Source organism: Hemitrygon akajei, chromosome 4 (assembly GCF_048418815.1).
Source record: "Hemitrygon akajei chromosome 4, sHemAka1.3, whole genome shotgun sequence".
Classification (NCBI taxonomy): Eukaryota; Metazoa; Chordata; class Chondrichthyes; order Myliobatiformes; family Dasyatidae; genus Hemitrygon; species Hemitrygon akajei.
The window spans coordinates 13,763,047-13,780,756 of NC_133127.1; positions in this window are offsets into that span (position 1 = coordinate 13,763,047).

Genomic DNA, 17,710 nt, shown 5'->3' on the forward strand with positions numbered 1-17,710 from the left:
ATTTATATAATGAGATAACTTGGGGATGGGGTTTACATTACATATTCAGTGTATATGTACCCTCTGAAGGTAGTTTTATATAATATTTTAAATAATTTAGTGCATGAAACAATCAGCAGCTATTTGCCATCACCATCATTCCCAATTCTGAATTTCCTTACATTTGTTCATCACACAGACGTACGGATGCAGCCGGTCAGTGTGTTAAGATTTTCGTCAGCAAAGATCTTGACAAATCCATCAATGAATTTCTCTGCTGCTTCATGATCAGCAAACGCATTACTGTATCAACACAAATCTTTTAAAAAATAATGCTGTGCCTGTTCTTAAATTTCTGCAACCATCCTGCTGAATGTTCGCAATAGCCTTCAATTTTCAGTTCATTGTGATAGATCCTGATCAGCACACTGTTAAGTGGCAAACGTTCACTCTGCAGTGATGAATCCACCCATTAAATACATGATCGAGATCTTCATTATTCACTTCATGCGGTGCGTATCTGAAATCTGCAGAATGCTGCTTTGTCCTCCGGGTTTATACCCAAAACGTTCCCAATGAGCGGACGTAACCAGAAGGCAGTGGAGGTTTGAGATCAGAGTTTTCCTTCTCCTAGATGAGCTGCCAACCACGGCTCATGAGCCCCATCTGCCCGAAGCGACTGGTTTTAAGGCACCAGCAACCTGTCTTTGCTCCTTCTCCTGTCAGTAGAAATGGTTCCGCCAGTCTTAGTAGCTAAGTCACACGTAAAGGCCAAGAACTGATCTTGGTTGTCAGGGGCTATTTGAGACACACACCATTGGAAGCTTATCCCCATTACCACCCCCAAGCTATGACAACTTTAAGGAACCACCCACCACCACTATGTGTGAAAAAAACTACCTCTGACAGCTTCCCCAAACTTTCCTGCACTCTCTTTAAAAGGATGTTCTCTGGTATTGGCCATGGCCAGCCTGGGAAAAAGGCACTGACTTTACACTATGGCTCTATTACACCTCTATCAGGTCAGCTCGTATCCTCCTTTGTGTACTTCTGTTTTGACAGTGCTATTGAGCAGGACTGACCAATAAACTGGACAACAAATTTTTTTCAAAAGTGTTGCTTCCTCAGAATTTTCTTTTGTTTATGATAGAATGCTTGAAGATGAACACAAATATAATTTCGGACTACTTGTGTTACGTAGGAATTTAGAGAAACAGCAAACTAACTTTTATTGAATATAATGTGTTTAATTGCATAATGGTGCTGATGCTTTGCAATAGTTCAACTAAGTTAAAAATATCTTGTTAATGATTTTCATTTGTACTCAGTGTCTGAAGCTCCTTACTTAAGTGTCCAACAATAATTCGCCAGCATTGATGGATTCCAGTTGCCCTGGTATCTTTTCTCCATGACTGCAATGTCCTGGTGAAACCTTTCACCGTGCTCGTCACTAACAGCACCAAGATTCGCAGGGAAGGAGTCTAAATGGGAATGCAGAAAATGAATCTTTAGTGACATCTTGCATTTCATGGTTTTACATGCTTGAAGCATGCTTTCAACCAACTGCATGTCATTTGGTGCTCTGTAGATGCCGAGAAAAATTTCAACAACTTCCTTGAATGCCTTCCATGTGATTTTCTCCGGTCCCACTAGAAATTTTTCAAATTGCCTGTCATTGATAACCTGTTTGATTTGTGGACCAACAAAAATGCTTTCCTTAATCTTGGCATCAGTTATTCTGGGAAGCGTCTGTCTCAAATTTCAAAGTCCTTCATAAAAATTTTTGTGCCTGGCGATAGAAAATTCCATTCTTACAGTCTTGAACCTAATAATTATTAGATAGATAAATAGATACTTTATTCATCCCCCATGGGGAAATTCAACATTTTTTCCAATGTCCCATACACTTGTTGTAGCAAAACTAATTACATACAATACTTAACTCAGTAAAAATATGATATGCATCTAAATCACTCTCTCAAAAAGCATTAATAATAGCTTTTAAAAAGTTCTTAAGTAGTTTACTTAAATACATTAAATACAATCAACCCCGGCACTTTAACATATCTTACTCCTGGCGGTTGAATTGTAAAGCCTAATGGCATTGGAGAGTATTGACCTCTTCATCCTGTCTGAGGAGCATTGCATTGATAGCAACCTGTCGCTGAAACTGCTTCTCTGTCTCTGGATGGTGCTATGTAGAGGATTTTCAGGGTTTTCCATAACTAAAACCTGTCCTGCCATGCAGCAGCCACACCGCCTAAGCCTGCCCAAGCATGCCTGGACAAGATAGGAAACTTTCCAGCTTACATTGTAAGCAATATTTTAATTAACTTGAATTATGAATTGAAATAATAAACATAAGTTTATTAAAAATGGTACCTGATAGGGAAATTTCATGGTGATTTTCATGATCAGTACCCAAAATTCATAAGATACACCTGAAGGTATTCAGGAAGCAAAATCTTTGTTGTCCAGTGTAATCAAGTCGCTGTTTAGACATACAGGAGGGAGATGGGAAATCTGGCTGAGTGGTGCCACAACAGCAACCTCTCATTCAATGTCAGCTAAAACAAAGAGATGATTATCGATTATGGGAGGTGGAAACTGGATGTCCTCATTAGAGAATCTGAGACGGAGAGGATCAGTAACTTTAAATACCTCGGTGTTATCATTTCAGAGGGTATGCACATTACAAAGTTCCATGACAAAGAGGACACAGCAACTCCTCTACTTTCTCAGAAGCCATCCCCACCACTGAGCACGTCTATAAGGTGTGCTGCCACAAGAAAGCAGCATCCATCATCAAGGACCACCATCATCCAGGTCATGCTCTTTTCTCACTACTACCATCAGGCAGGAGGTACAGGAGCCTCAGAACTCACACCACCAGGTTCAGCAACAGTTATTACCCCTCAACCATTAGGCTCCTGATCGTGGATAACTTCACTCATTTCAACACTGAACGGATGATTGAGCACAAACTATGGATTCACTTTCAAGAACTCTACAAGTCATGTTCTCAGTGTTATTTATTTTTGTATTTCTACATTGGTTACTTGTCAGTCTTTGGGTGTAGATTGTCACTGGTTTGATTGTATTTCTTTGCTTACTGTAAATGGCCACAAGAAAATGAATCTCAGGGTAGAATTTAGTGACATATATGTACTTTGATAATAAATTTACCTTGAACTTTGATTCCCAGCTCTTTTCTCCAGCTCCAGCTGGCTCCAGACCTTTGAGAAAGACACAAAAACATAAGAAACGGCAGCCGCTGCAAACCAGGACAGCGCGGTCGCATAATGGTTAGCGTAATGCTATTACAACCCCAGCAACCCGGGTTCAATTCCACCACTGTCTGCAAGTCATTTGTATATTCTCCCTGAGGCCGTGTAGGTTTCCTCAGGGTGCTCTGCTTTCCTCCCATATTCCAAGGACATACAGGTTAGTAGGTTAATTGGTCACATTAGGTGCAGGAGGTACCTAATATAATGGCCACTGAGTCTACATTGTGTCTCACATTTTACTATTTAGAACACACTCTTTTTCCTCTTTTTAAACAAAAGAGATGTTACAGATGCTGGAAATCCAGAGCAACACACGCAAAATGCAGGAGGAACTCAGCAAGCCAGGCGACATCTATGGAGGTCTCATAGGTCTTGGCTCAAAACATCGATTGTTTATTCACCTCCGTGGAAGCTGCCTGACCTGCTGAGTTCCTCCAGCATTTTGTGTGTGTGGCGCTTCTGATGTTTTATTTTCAGTCCAGAATGGATGACCTCAATTTGCTGCCATATGTACTGCTTGCATTGACTATTTGTGTCACTGGCAAACTTGCATATGTGACTCTCTATCCTCTCTTCAAGTTGTTAATGAATGCAGAGAATAATTGAGGCTCCATCACAGGTCCCTGTGAGAGCCAACTAGTCACACACTATCAATCTGAGCACCTGCCCATTAACCCTGTTTGCCGGATAATTTCCTAACCAGGTCAATCACTTGCCTTCAGTAACTTAAGCTTCAATACTTGCACAACTCTCTTATGCCAGGGCATGGGGGCACAGTGGTATTTGCTTCTCCGGTGACCCAGATTCGATCTTGACCTCCACTGCTCTATAGACATGGTAAATACACTCAGTGGCCACTTTATTAGATAGCTCCTGTACCTAATACAGCGGCTACTGAGTGAATGCTCGTCGTCTTCTGCTGCTTACGGTTTGATGTGTTGTGCATTTCGAAATGCTCTTCTGAGCACCAGTGAGTGAGTGAGTGAGTGAGTGTGAGTGTGTGTGTGTGTGTGTGTGTGTGTGTGTTGCACCATCAATAACTCTCTCTGAGACGTGAAGGCGAGATATCGGCTTTTATTGATGGAAGAAAGAACAAGCAGTAGTTGACCACCATACTACATCCTGGAGACTGAGGGCCGGGCTCAGGCCTCAATCACCTTTATACCGGGGTCTGTGGGAGGAGCCACAGTCAGTGGGAGGGGCCACAGGAACAGTCAGCGGGGGGGGGGGGGGGGTGTCCAGACAGGTATATGTAGTTCACCACTGTGTGTGTGTGTGTGTGTGTGTGTGTGTGTGTGTGTCTGTGTGTGTGTGTGTCAGTGTGTGTGTGTGTGTGTGTGAGTGTGAGTGTGTGTGTGTGTGTGTGTGTCTGTGTGTGTGTGTGTGTGTGTGTGTGTGTGCCCATGCACGTCCATCGCAAGCGATGAGGCCCACTGACATCCTTGGGCCTGTGAGATTGTTTTGGATGCCATGACTTGCGCATGAGTTTGATTAAAGTGCAGGTTGTCAACCTCACGCTCTCATCCATTGGATCCATTGGGAAGATGAGTGTCAAGACAACTGGAGCTAGGTCAGGATGACCAGGATGATCGAAATGTCTTGCCACGCTCCTTGCGCTCCACGACACGTGCTGGAACATGCCTTCCTGCCCGTTGAACCATCTGGAGGTTTCCAAATCGCAGTCCGCCGAATCCAGTCTTCACATATTTTGAGTAGACAAATCCGGTCACCAAAGGTTCAAAAAAACCCCGACAGCTACTCTCACCTGGTTTGGCCAGCCTGTCGAAGCTGTTGTTTGGGGCGTGGCCACTGTCACATGCAAACAGCTTACTTGGAGCTAGAGGTCAGAGTTGAGTGCCAGGTGAGGACCAAAAGTGGAAGACCTACCTCGGAAGATATGGCAGGTCTTCATACCACCGTTTCTACCCCTCCCTGACACACCATCCACCCTGTGGTCATTTGAGTTACTGTCTCCTTGAACCAGGCTGGCTCTTCTCCTCTGACCTCTCTCATTAACAAGCCATTTCCAACCACTCACTAAATCCCTGAATGTTTTTTGGTTCTTGCACCATTCTCCATAAACTCTGGAGACTGCTCTGCATGAAAGTCCCAGGAGATCAGCAGTTTCTGAGATACTTAAACCATCCTGTTTGGCACTTCCATGATCAAAGCCACATAGATCACATTTCTTCCCCATTCTGATGTTTGGTCTGAACAATAACCAAACCTCTTGATGGTTATTGCATGCTTTTATGCATTGAGTTGCTGCCACGTGATTGGCTGATTAGGTATTTGCATTAATAAGCATGTGTACAGGTGTACCTAATAAAGTGGCCACTCAGTGTACTTGCAGACTTTTCCCCATCAGATTGGGTGAGATTAGAACTAGTGGTCATAGGGTCAGGGTGAATATAGAATGATACTGCACAGTAGAAGCTCGTTAACTCACGATGTTGAGTTGACCTTCTAAACTATTCCAGAAGACCTTAAGACATAGGAGCAGAATTAGGTCATCTGGCCCATCGAGTCTGCTCTATCATTCAATCATGGCTGATCCTTTTTTTGCCTCCTCCTCAACCCCAGTTCCTGGCCTTCTCCCAGTAACCTTTGATGCCATGTCCAATAAAGAATCTGTCAATCTCTGCCTTAAATACACCCAACGACTTGGCCTCCACAGCTATATGACCAATCTAACCATTCTAACCAAGATATAACATCAATCTAACCGTAACCCCCCACATTTTTCTTTCATCCATGTGTCCATCCAAGAGTCTCATAAATGTCTGTAATGTATCTGCCTTTACCAACATCCTTGGCAGGATATTCCACACACCCACCACTTTCTGTGTAAAATTCCTACCTCTGATATGCCCTCTATGCTTTCCTCCAATCACCTTAAAAATATATTCCTTCTTTCTAGCATTTCTGCCCTGGGAAAAACTCTCTGGCTGTCTACTTGATCTATGCCTCATATCATCCTGTACACCTCTGTCATGTCTCCTCTCATTCTCCTTCGCTCCAAAGAGAAAAGCCCTAGTTCGCTCAACTTGTCCTCAAAAGACCTGCTCTCTAATCCAGGCAGCATCCTGATAAATCTCTCTCTAAAGCTTCCACATCCTTCCTATAGTGAAGCAACCGGAGCTGTACACGATTCTCCGGGTGGTTTATCCAGGGTTTGATAGAGCCACAAAGAAATGCAAAAGAAGCATTGAGAAACTGTCCATCTTGTTGTGTGCAGTTTCTCGTTGATTCTGTTGGGATTCTTTGCACTTATTGTGACTGCCCTAGAGAAAATGAACCTCAGGGATGTATATGGTAACAAGTTTACTTTGAACTTTGAGCTTTTGAATTATTACCTCATAGCTCTTGAGCACAATCCCCCGCCTAATGAAGGCCAACACCCTATTGCCTTGTGCAACAAAGGCCTTATGTCTAAGCTATTTCACTCTGTTGGTCACAGGGTTATTTTTAAGCCTTGGGTTGGATTGTGGTTGGTGCCCATTTTGTGAACCTCATTTCAAATATCCATATAGACTCCTGCACTTCTATTGAGAATGGCAAGGCCAAGGCTGCCCATTCCTATCCCAAGGTTGTGGGGTGACCCTTTTCCCAATTTTATTTAATATTACAATGGACAATTTATGATGTTCATTGGATAGGGATCAGTCCGGATTCCATCTCGGTTCAGAGGGTGTGCTCACTTCCTTTGGCCTTTGCAGATGGCGTGGCACTCGTGAGTGATTTTCACAAGGGCATGTTTACAAACCTTAAGATCCAATAATCTTCCTGTAAGAAAACAGGTCTTGAGGTTAATTTCAATAAGATGGTTGGTAAAAACAAGACGATGTGTGGGGTCAGGGAAAACTTACTGCGAGTTATGGGCATGTGAGGGAGAATATGTGCAGGGGTTCCCATCCGGGGTCCACGGCCCCTTTGCTTAATGGTATAATGGCATAAAAAAGGTTGGGAAGCATTGGGTTACGGGGACATTTGTAGATGCACGTGGAGAGTATCCTAACTGGTTACATCACAGCCTGGTATGCAAACGCGAATACCCAAGAATGGAAAAGCCTACAAAAAGTAATGGATGTAGTCACAGGAAAAGCTATCCCTTCCACTGAGCGCATCTACATGGAGCGCTGCCTCAAGAAAGCAGCATCCATCATCAAGGACTCCCACCATTCAGGCTTCTCAGTGCTACCACCAGGAAGCAGGTCTCACACTACCAGGTCCAGGAACAGTTCTTACCCCTTCAACCATCAGGCTCCCGAACGTTCATTCACCTCACCTCTGAACTGATTCCACAACCAATGAACTCATTTTCAAAGACTCACTTTCATGTTCTCAGTATTATTTATTTACTATTTATTTATTATGCAATGATCTGGATGATGGGGTGGTAAATTGGATTAGTAAGTATGCAGATGATACGAAGGTTGTGGATAATGAAGTAGGCTTTCAAAGCTTGCAGAGAGATTTAGGCCAGTTAGAAGAGTGGGCTGAATGATGGCAGATGGAGTTTAATGCTGATAAGTATGAGGTGCTACATTTTGGTAGGAATAATCCAAATAGGACATACATGGTAAATGGTAGGGCATTGAAGAATGCAGTAGAACAGAGTGATCTAGGAATAATGGTGCATAGGTCCCTGAAGGTGGAATCTCATGTGGATAGGGTGGTGAAGAAAGCTTTTGGTATGCTGGCCTTTATAAATCAGAACATTGAGTATAAGAGTTGGGATGTAATGTTAAAATTGTACAGGGCATTGGTAAGGCCGAATTTGGAGTATTGTGTACAGTTCTGGTCACCGAATTATAGGAAAGATGTCAACAAAATAGAGAGAGTACAGAGAAGATTTATTAGAATGTTACCTGGGTTTCAGCACCTAAATTACAGGGAAAAGTTGAACAAGTTAGGTCTTTATTCTTTGGAGCGTAGAAGGTTGAGGGGGAATTTGATAGAGGTATTTAAAATTATGAGGGGGATAGATAGAGTGGACGTGGATAGGGTTTTTCCATTGAGAGTAAGGGAGATTCAAACAAGAGGACATGAGTTGGGAGTTAGGGGACAAAAGTTTAAGGGTAACACGAGGGGGAATTTCTTTACTCAGAGAGTGGTAGCTGTGTGGAACGAGCTTTCAGCAGAAGGAGTAGAGGCAGGTTCGGTATTGTCATTTAAAATAAAATTGGATAGGTATATGGAGAGGAAAGGAATGGAGGGTTACGGGCTGAGTGCAGGTCGGTGGGACTAGCTGAGAGTAAGCATTCGGCACAGACTAGAAGGGCCGAGATGGCCTGTTTCCATGCTGTAACTGTTATATGGTTATATGATTATATTATTATATTGTTTTGTATTTGCACAATTTATCTTTATTTGCACGTTTGTTGTTTGTCAGTCTTTGTAGTTTCTCACTGATTCTACTGCATTTCTTGTTCTACAGTGAATGCGCACAAGGAAATGAATCTCAGGGTTGTATGTGGTGAAAATAAATTTACTTTGAACTTTTTCTTGCCCCAAGGGCTCACTACACGTCAGGCATTTATTTTATTTATTTGTAGATACAGTACAATGTGGAGTAGGACCCTCCAGCCCTTCGAGCTGCGTTGCCCCAGCAATTCCACAACCCTGGTTGACCCTAACCTAATTATGGGACAATTTACAATGACCAATTAACCTAACCAGTATGTCTTTGGAAACCGGAACACCCAGAGGACATACAGACCCCTACCAGACTGGAATTGAACTCTGAACTCTGGAATGACCTGAGCTGTTACAGTGTTTCGCTAACCACCACGCTATCGTTTCTCCGAAGGGTATTGCATTTACTGAACAGTCCCCTTTTAAATTTGACCCCTCAAAGTACAACCCATCACTCTTGCCTAGACGAAATGCTATCTTCCATTTCTCTGCCCAAATATTCATCTGGCTTTATCTTCTCCCCACCATCCACAATTCCAGCAATTTTTGATTTGTTTGCAGACTTACCTAAACCTTGTGGAACACCACAGGTTACTGACTTCAAATTGGAGAAACACCCCATTAAGACCACCCTTTGTCTTTTATGACCAAGCCAATTTTGAATTTAGTTTACCAGCTCACTGCAAAATTTAACCTGGACGATGAGGTACCTTGTGAAAAGCTTTATTAAAATCCATATTGACGATATCCACTGGTCAAGTTCAGAACCATCGAACTGCGTGCATGTACACTGCCAAACAAAACAATGTTCCTCCGGACCAAGGTGCACAACACAGTGTATATAACTCACACACAACATATAAAGTAATATTACCACAAATAGATTGACATTTAGCATAAAGTGCATTTACAATACAAGTTACAAAGTAGATAGATAGATAGATAGATAGATAGATAGATAGATAGATAGATAGATAGATACTTTATTCATCCCCATGGGGAAATTCAACTTTTTTCCAATGTCCCATACACTTGTTGTAGCAAAACTAATTACATACAACACTTAACTCAGTAAAAAAAATATGATATGCATCTAAATCACCATCTCAAAAAGCATTAATAATAGCTTTTAAAAAGTTCTTAAGTCCTGGCGGTAGAATTGTAAAGCCTAATGGCATTGGGGAGTATTGACCTCTTCATCCTGTCTGAGGAGCATTGCATCGATAGTAACCTGTCACTGAAACTGCTTCTCTGTCTCTGGATGGTGCTATGTAGAGGATGTTCAGAGTTATCCATAATTGACCGTAGCCTACTCAGCGCCCTTCGCTCAGCTACCGATGTTAAACTCTCCAGTACTTTGCCCACGACAGAGCCCACCTTCCTTACCAGCTTATTAAGACGTGAGGCGTCCCTCTTCTTAATGCTTCCTCCCCAACACGCCACCACAAAGAAGAGGGCGCTCTCCACAACTGACCTATAGAACATCTTCAGCATCTCACTACAGACATTGAATGACGCCAACCTTCTTAGGAAGTACATTCGACTCTGTGCCTTCCTGCACAAGGCATCTGTATTGGCAGTCCAGTCAAGCTTCTCGTCTAACTGTACTCCCAGATACTTGTAGGTCTTAACCTGCTTCACACATTCTCCATTAATGATCACTGGCTCCATATGAGGCCTAGATCTCCTAAAGTCCACCACCATCTCCTTGGTCTTGGTGATATAACGCTACTGGCACGTTGCACATGATGAGATCTGGGTGTGGCAGGGAGTTCAATAGTCTCACAGTCCGGCGGGGGGAAAGAAACTGTTTCTCATCCTAACAGTCTTTTGCCCTAATGCTTTAGTAACTCCTGTCTCGGTAGAGGTTCAAAGAAACTGTGGGGCAGATGGGAGTGATCATTGACTATGTGAAGGGCCCTGTCCACATCAATCATTTTCATCAGTTCCTCAAAAAAACCCTAATCAGATTTATGGGATAGCAGCTCCTCCACAAGGAGGCACACTGATTGGCATCACTAAGTCCACAAGGCCATAAGACCACAAGAGTTAGAAGAAAAATTAGGCCTTTTGGCTCATCGAGTCTGCTCTTAACTGAATTCTTTCAACCCCATTCTCTCAAATTCTTCCTATAACCCTTATCTCCCTTCCCAATCAAGAACCTATTAATCTCTGCCTTAAATGGACCTAATTAATTGGCTTCCATAGCCATTGTGGCTATGAATTCCACAGATTCGCCACTCTTTGGCTGAGGAAATTCCTCCTTACCTCATGTCTAAAGGAAGCTCCTTTGTTCTGAGATAGTGCCCTCAGATTCTAGATCCTCCTACTAATGGGAACATCATCTCCATATCCACTCCTTTCAGCATTCAGTAGTTTACAATGAGATCCTCTCCTATCCTTCTGAACTCTGTCTAGTACAGGCCCAGAGTCATCAAACACGCCTCATATGTTCAGCCTTTCATTCCTGGGATCATTCTTCTGAGCCTTCTCTGGTCCCCTGGCAGGGCCAGCATATCCTTCCTTAGATGCAGAGCCCCAGAATTTCTCACATTATTCCGAATGACATTAGTGCTGGAGGCTTCAATGCACAGGACCAAGGAAAGCTGCAAACTCCGTCAGATCCATCACAGGCACTAGCCTCCTCACTATCAAGGGCATCTTCAAAAGGCAGTGCTTCAAGAAGGTGGCGTCCATCACTAAGAGGGCATCCAGGACATGCCCCCTTCTCATGACTACCATTAGGGAGGAGATACAAGAGACTGAAGACACACACTCAACATTTCAGGAACATTTCTTCCCCTCTGCCATCAGATTTCTGAACGGATAATGAACCCATGAATACCACTTCAATATTTTGCTCTCTTTTTGCACAACTTATTTATTTGCCAGATATATCTTTATTGTAATTTATAGTATATTTTATATATTGTATTGCCACTGCAAAACATCAGATTTCACAATATACATCAGTGATAATAAACCTGATTCTGATTTTGACTTTGACCAATGCCCAACGAAGTCTAGAGTAACCCACACAAAATGCCGGAGGAACTCAGCAGGTCAGGCAGCATCTGTGGAAATGAATAAACAGTCGGCATTTTGGGCCGACACCCTTCATCAGGACTGGAAAGGAAGGGGAAAGAAGCCAGAGTAAGAAGGCTGGTGGAGTGGAAGGAATAAAGTCTATTTTCAGAAGAGATTAAGTCCTGTTCCTGAGAATCTTTTCCAATAATTTCCCCTTCCGTTGTGGTAAGGATCTCATTGAATGGAGGGATAGGGTCATTGGGCCACTCTGGTTCCCATGTGCTGATGAGACATTTTGATAAAACACTCTGTGATCACACCCACCCTCTATAAAAAACGGACTATAATTAGGGCTCTTCCTGCTTTTCCTGTTATGTTGAAACACATGCTTTGGCTGTCTGTGCAGCTCGTTGGTGTGATGATGTTATATGAGATGCTATAGTTGGAGACAGACAGACAGACACACACACACACACACACACACACACACACACACACACACACACACACACACACACACACACACACACACACACACACACACACACACACACACACACACACACACACACACATCCTTAGCCCATTCACTGTTAACTCAAAGACTCTCCACAGGATTAGAGCAGGTAGAGAAAGCGTAGAAACCAACTGCCCATTGTACCTGCTCACAGCTAATTTGTCTTTGACTCCGCTCTCCCAACATCTCCCCATAACCATTAACATCCTTCCCAATCAAGAACCTAATCAATCTCTGCCTTAAACGCACTCAGCGACTTGGCCTCCACTGCCCCCTGGCTGAAGAACTTCCTCCTTATCTCACTTCTAAAGAGACAGGTGATCGGACACTGTGCCCTCAGATCTGAGACTCTCCTATTAATAGGAACATCATCTCCACATTCACTCCATCCGGCCTTTCAGTGTTTGGAAGGCTTCATTATATTTCACGATAATACTTCTTGGTATTCAGATCACCATACATTAATAGCACATAATATTCTAGATCTGGGGTTCATGGGACATGCAGTACGTTCAAGTCCACTGAAACGGACTTTTTTGTGCTAATTGTGTTTTTCCTTGTAAAACTTGCCTAGAACTTCGGTTTAATTTAGGTTATTTTTCTTATGAATGCTGGATATTTTCAAGGAGCAATGCTTCAAAAAGGTGGCATCCAACAGGTGGCATGCCCTTCACCAGGACAAGCCCTCTTCTCATTGCTACCATCAGAGAGGAGGTACAGGAGACTGAAGGCAGAAACTCAATGATTCAGGAACAGCTCCTTCCCCTCTGCCATCAGATTTCTGAATGGACACTGAACCCATGACCATGACTTCACTACTTCTTTATTTCTATTTTGCACTACTTATTTACAAAGTTTGTAATTTAATTATTATATGTATGTGTACTTACTGTGATTCAGTTCTTATACTTCATTAGTATGTATTTCATTGTACTGCTGCCGCAAAGACAACAAATTTCACGACATATGCCGGGTGATATTAAACTTAATTCTGATTTTGATTCTGATAATATGATGAAATAAGATTTGATAATATTTAATATAATATCACTGCTCTTTGAGGTGGAAGCTATTTTGGGAAGTCTATCTGGATATGTCTTGACTTGGTGTGGCAATTGCTTCAGATATGAGATACTCCAGAGAGTAGGGGGCACAGCCCAGCACATCACATTGTGGGGTAGAAGTGCGAAACGGAGAGAAAGACCCTCGTAGATGTGTCACTGATCCCAGTTATACAATAATTGGCTGAGGATCCTGGAACAGACATGATCAAACTATTTCCTGAGAAGTCATAACCTGTAATCCACTGTGTGAGGATGAAGAGAGTGCAGATTACACAGCTTGCAAAAGGGGATTGATCACAGCACATTAGCATGTCACGGAAACCAACCCCCCTCCTTGGATTTTGTGCATGCCTTGTCGCAGAAACCAGCCTCCTCTCCACGGACTCTGTCCAGCGTCACAAGAACCAGCCTTCCCTCCATGGACTCTGTCCAGTGTCACTGGAACCAGCCTCCCCTCCACGGACTCTGTCCAGCGTCACAAGAACCAGCCTTCCCTCCATGGACTCTGTCCAGTGTCACTGGAACCAGCCTCCCCTCCATGGACTCTGTCCAGTGTCACTGGAACCAGTCTCCCCTCCATGGATTCTGTCCAGTCTATCACAGAAACCAGCCTCCCCTCCATGGATTCTGTCCAGTCTATCACAGAAACCAGCCTCCCCTCCATGGACTCTGTCCAGTGTCACTGGAACCAGCCTCCCCTCCATGGACTCTGTCCAGTGTCAATGGAACCAGCCTCCCCTCCATGGACTCTGTCCAGTCTATCACAGAAACCAGCCTCCCCTCCATGGACTCTGTCCAGTGTCACTGGAACCAGCTTCCCCTCCATGGACTCTGTCCAGTGTCACTGGAACCAGCCTCCCCTCCATGGACTCTGTCCAGTCTATCACAGAAACCAGCCTCCCCTCCATGGACTCTGTCCAGTGTCACTGGAACCAGCTTCCCCTCCATGGACTCTGTCCAGTGTCACTGGAACCAGCCTCCCCTCCATGGACTCTGTCCAGTGTCACTGGAACCAGTCTCCCCTCCATGGACTCTGTCCAGTGTCACTGGAACCAGCCTCCCCTCCATGGACTCTGTCCAGTCTATCACAGAAACCAGCCTCCCCTCCATGGACTCTGTCCAGTGTCACTGGAACCAGTCTCCCCTCCATGGACTCTGTCCAGTGTCACTGGAACCAGCCTCCCCTCCATGGACTCTGTCCAGTGTCACTGGAACCAGCTTCCCCTCCATGGACTCTGTCCAGTGTCACTGGAACCAGTCTCCCCTCCATGGACTCTGTCCAGTCTATCACAGAAACCAGCCTCCCCTCCATGGACTCTGTCCAGTCTATCACAGAAACCAGCCTCCCCTCCATGGACTCTGTCCAGTCTATCACAGAAACCAGCCTCCCCTCCATGGACTCTGTCCAGTCTATCACAGAAACCAGCCTCCCCTCCATGGACTCTGTCCAGTGTCACAGAAACCAGCTTCCCCTCCATGGACTCTGTCCAGTGTCACAGAAACCAGCCTCCCCTCCATGGACTCTGTCCAGTGTCACAGAAACCAGCCTCCCCTCCATGGACTCTGTCCAGTGTCACTGGAACCAGCTTCCCCTCCATGGATTCTGTCCAGTCTATCACAGAAACCAGCCTCCCCTCCATGGACTCTGTCCAGTGTCACTGGAACCAGCCTCCCCTCCATGGACTCTGTCCAGTGTCACTGGAACCAGCCTCCCCTCCATGGACTCTGTCCAGTCTATCACAGAAACCAGCCTCCCCTCCATGGACTCTGTGAACATTTCTGGCTGCCTCAGTAAAACAGCTAACATAACTAAAGGCCCCACCACCCCAGACATTCTTTGTTCTCCCCTTTCCCATTGGATAGAAGATGCATACATCAGATACCACTAGCACATACTATCATGTTCAAGGAAGTTGTATCCTGCTGTTACCAGACTATTGAATGGTCACCTTGTGTGATAGGATGGATTCTTACAACCTACCTCCTCATGGTCTTGTACTTTACTGTTTACCCGCACTGCACTTTCTCTGTCACTGTTACACCTTGTCCTGCGCTCTTTTTGGCTAGTATTATTGTGTGCTGCTGTGTGTTATTGGCTGCAAGTGTAGCTGCTTGGCAAGGTAGGAGCCCATAGTATTAGAGGAAAGATACTAGCATGGATAGAAGATTGGCTGAATGCCAGGAGGCAAAGAGTGGGAACAAATGGGGCCTTTTCTGGATGGCTGCTGATGGCTAGCTCTGTTAGGAATTATTAGAATACAGGGACTTCTCTTTAGAACGGAGATGAGGAGGAATTTCTTTAGTCAGAGGGTGGTGAATCCATGAAATTCATTGCCACAGACAGCTGTGCAGGCCAAGTCATTGGATATACTTAAAGCAGAGATAGATAGCTCCTTGATTCTTGATTCATAAGGGTATCGAAGGTTTTGAGGGAAGGCAGGAGAATGGGGCTAAGAGGGATAATAAATCAGCCATGATGGAATGGCAGAGCAGACTCAATGGGCCAAATGGAATAATTCTGCTCCTATGTCTTATGGTCTTATGATATCAAGATTGATGGTGTTGTGGATAGCTGAGAAGACTGGGACATAATACAGCAGGATATAGATCAGTTGCAGATATGGGAAAATAAATAGTAGATGGCACTTAACTCGGCCAATGTGAAGTGTGGCACCTTGGTTGGTTAACATAAAGAGACAGTACACCCTTATCGGTGAGAGTGAGCAGAGAGATCTTGGAGTCCCAGTTCAGGCCCCCCTGAAAGTGACCACACAGGTTGACAGGGTGGTTAAGAAGGCATATGGCATACTTGCCTTTAAAAGTCAAGGCACTGAGTTTAAAAATCAGGACATCTATAAAACTCTAGTTAGGCCACATTTTGAGTATTGCACATAGTTCTTGTTGCCCCATTATAGGAAGGTTATTTTGGCTTTGGAGAGGGTGCATAAGAGGTTTACCAGGATGCTGCCTGGATTAGGGAGCATGTGCTATAACGAGAGGTTGGACAAACTTGGCTTGTTTTCTCTGGAGCAACGGAGGCTGACGGGAGATCGGATAGAGTTTTATGAGAGGCCTAGATAGAGTAAACAGATGGTACCTTCTTCCCAGGATTGAAATGTCTACCAGAGGGTATACACAGAGAATGGCGGGTCCATGGAGTGGTGGTAGAGTCAGATACATTTGGAACTTTTAAGAGATGTTTGGATAGGTGAGGAAAATGGAAGGATATGGACATTCTGTGGGCAGAAGATATTAGTTCAGTTGGCACTTTGATTACTAATTTAATTGGTTCATCACAACGTTGGGGCCAGATTACCTGTTCCTGTGTTATGTTCTCTGTTCTATCAGGTCCCCACAGCTCCCAATTTCCTAGTCATTTTCTGTTATAAAACTCCCAGCAGGTTAGACTCCATTGTCCAGCGGGCCGAAGAATTCCAGAGATTCACCATTTTCTGTGTAAAGAAGTTCCTGGATTGGCACTTTCCAGAAATTATGGATCTGTATTTCTAGGTCCCTTTGATCTACCACCCACTTCAGTGCCATACTGTTCAGTGTGTAAGTCTTTCCATGGTTGGCCCTTCCAAAGTGCAACAACTCACATTTGCCTGCAATTAAATTCCATCTGCCATCTTTCAGCTCATTTTCCCAGCTGATCCAGACCCCTACTTAAAATGCTGGAGGAACACAACAGGTCAGCCAGCATCTGCTTTCAGACATTCGGTTTAAAATGGTGCTGCTGAAGGCAGGTGACAATTTACTGGCGGAGCCTAAAGCAAGAAGTACAACGAAATCCTCTATTAATAACACTTCTTCTGTAAAAAAAATTATGGTAAGTGATCACCGCAAACAATGAAGAGGTGTGCAAAGCTGGGGCAACGCTGGGGCAAGGGTCAAGCTTGCAGGTGCAACGGAGTAGGAGCAAGGTCGAGGAGTGTCCAAGACAGGGTCAGAGTGAGGTTGAAGAACGTTCGAGGCCGAGTAGGGAGTGTGAAGTGGAAAAAGGTCGGAGCAGAGGAGAGTCAGCCTAAATCAGGATCAGTCTAAGTGCCGGGCCGATTTGGAAAGGTTGGGTGCAGGCCGAAACGCGGCGGTGGGGCCCAAGCCCAGAGCGTATTGAAGCAACATGGGTCTTAGAGTGAGGAATGACCCGATGATTGGATGACTTAAACGTGGGGCCAGATGGATTTAAAAAGCTGGGTGTCGGTCCGGTTCTGCTTGCTTCTCTGTGACATTTACTCCGCTCTGCACTGTGACTGTGGTTGTGGCCTGCTCTGGGCTCTATGTATGAGCACTCACTTTCATTCTAAATACTATTTGCATGAGTTCTCTGGCTCTCTCTCTCTCTCTCTCTCTCTCTCTCTCTCTCTCTCTCTCTCTGTGTACTTTGAGTGTTTGTTGGGCTTTTTTAATGGGTTATT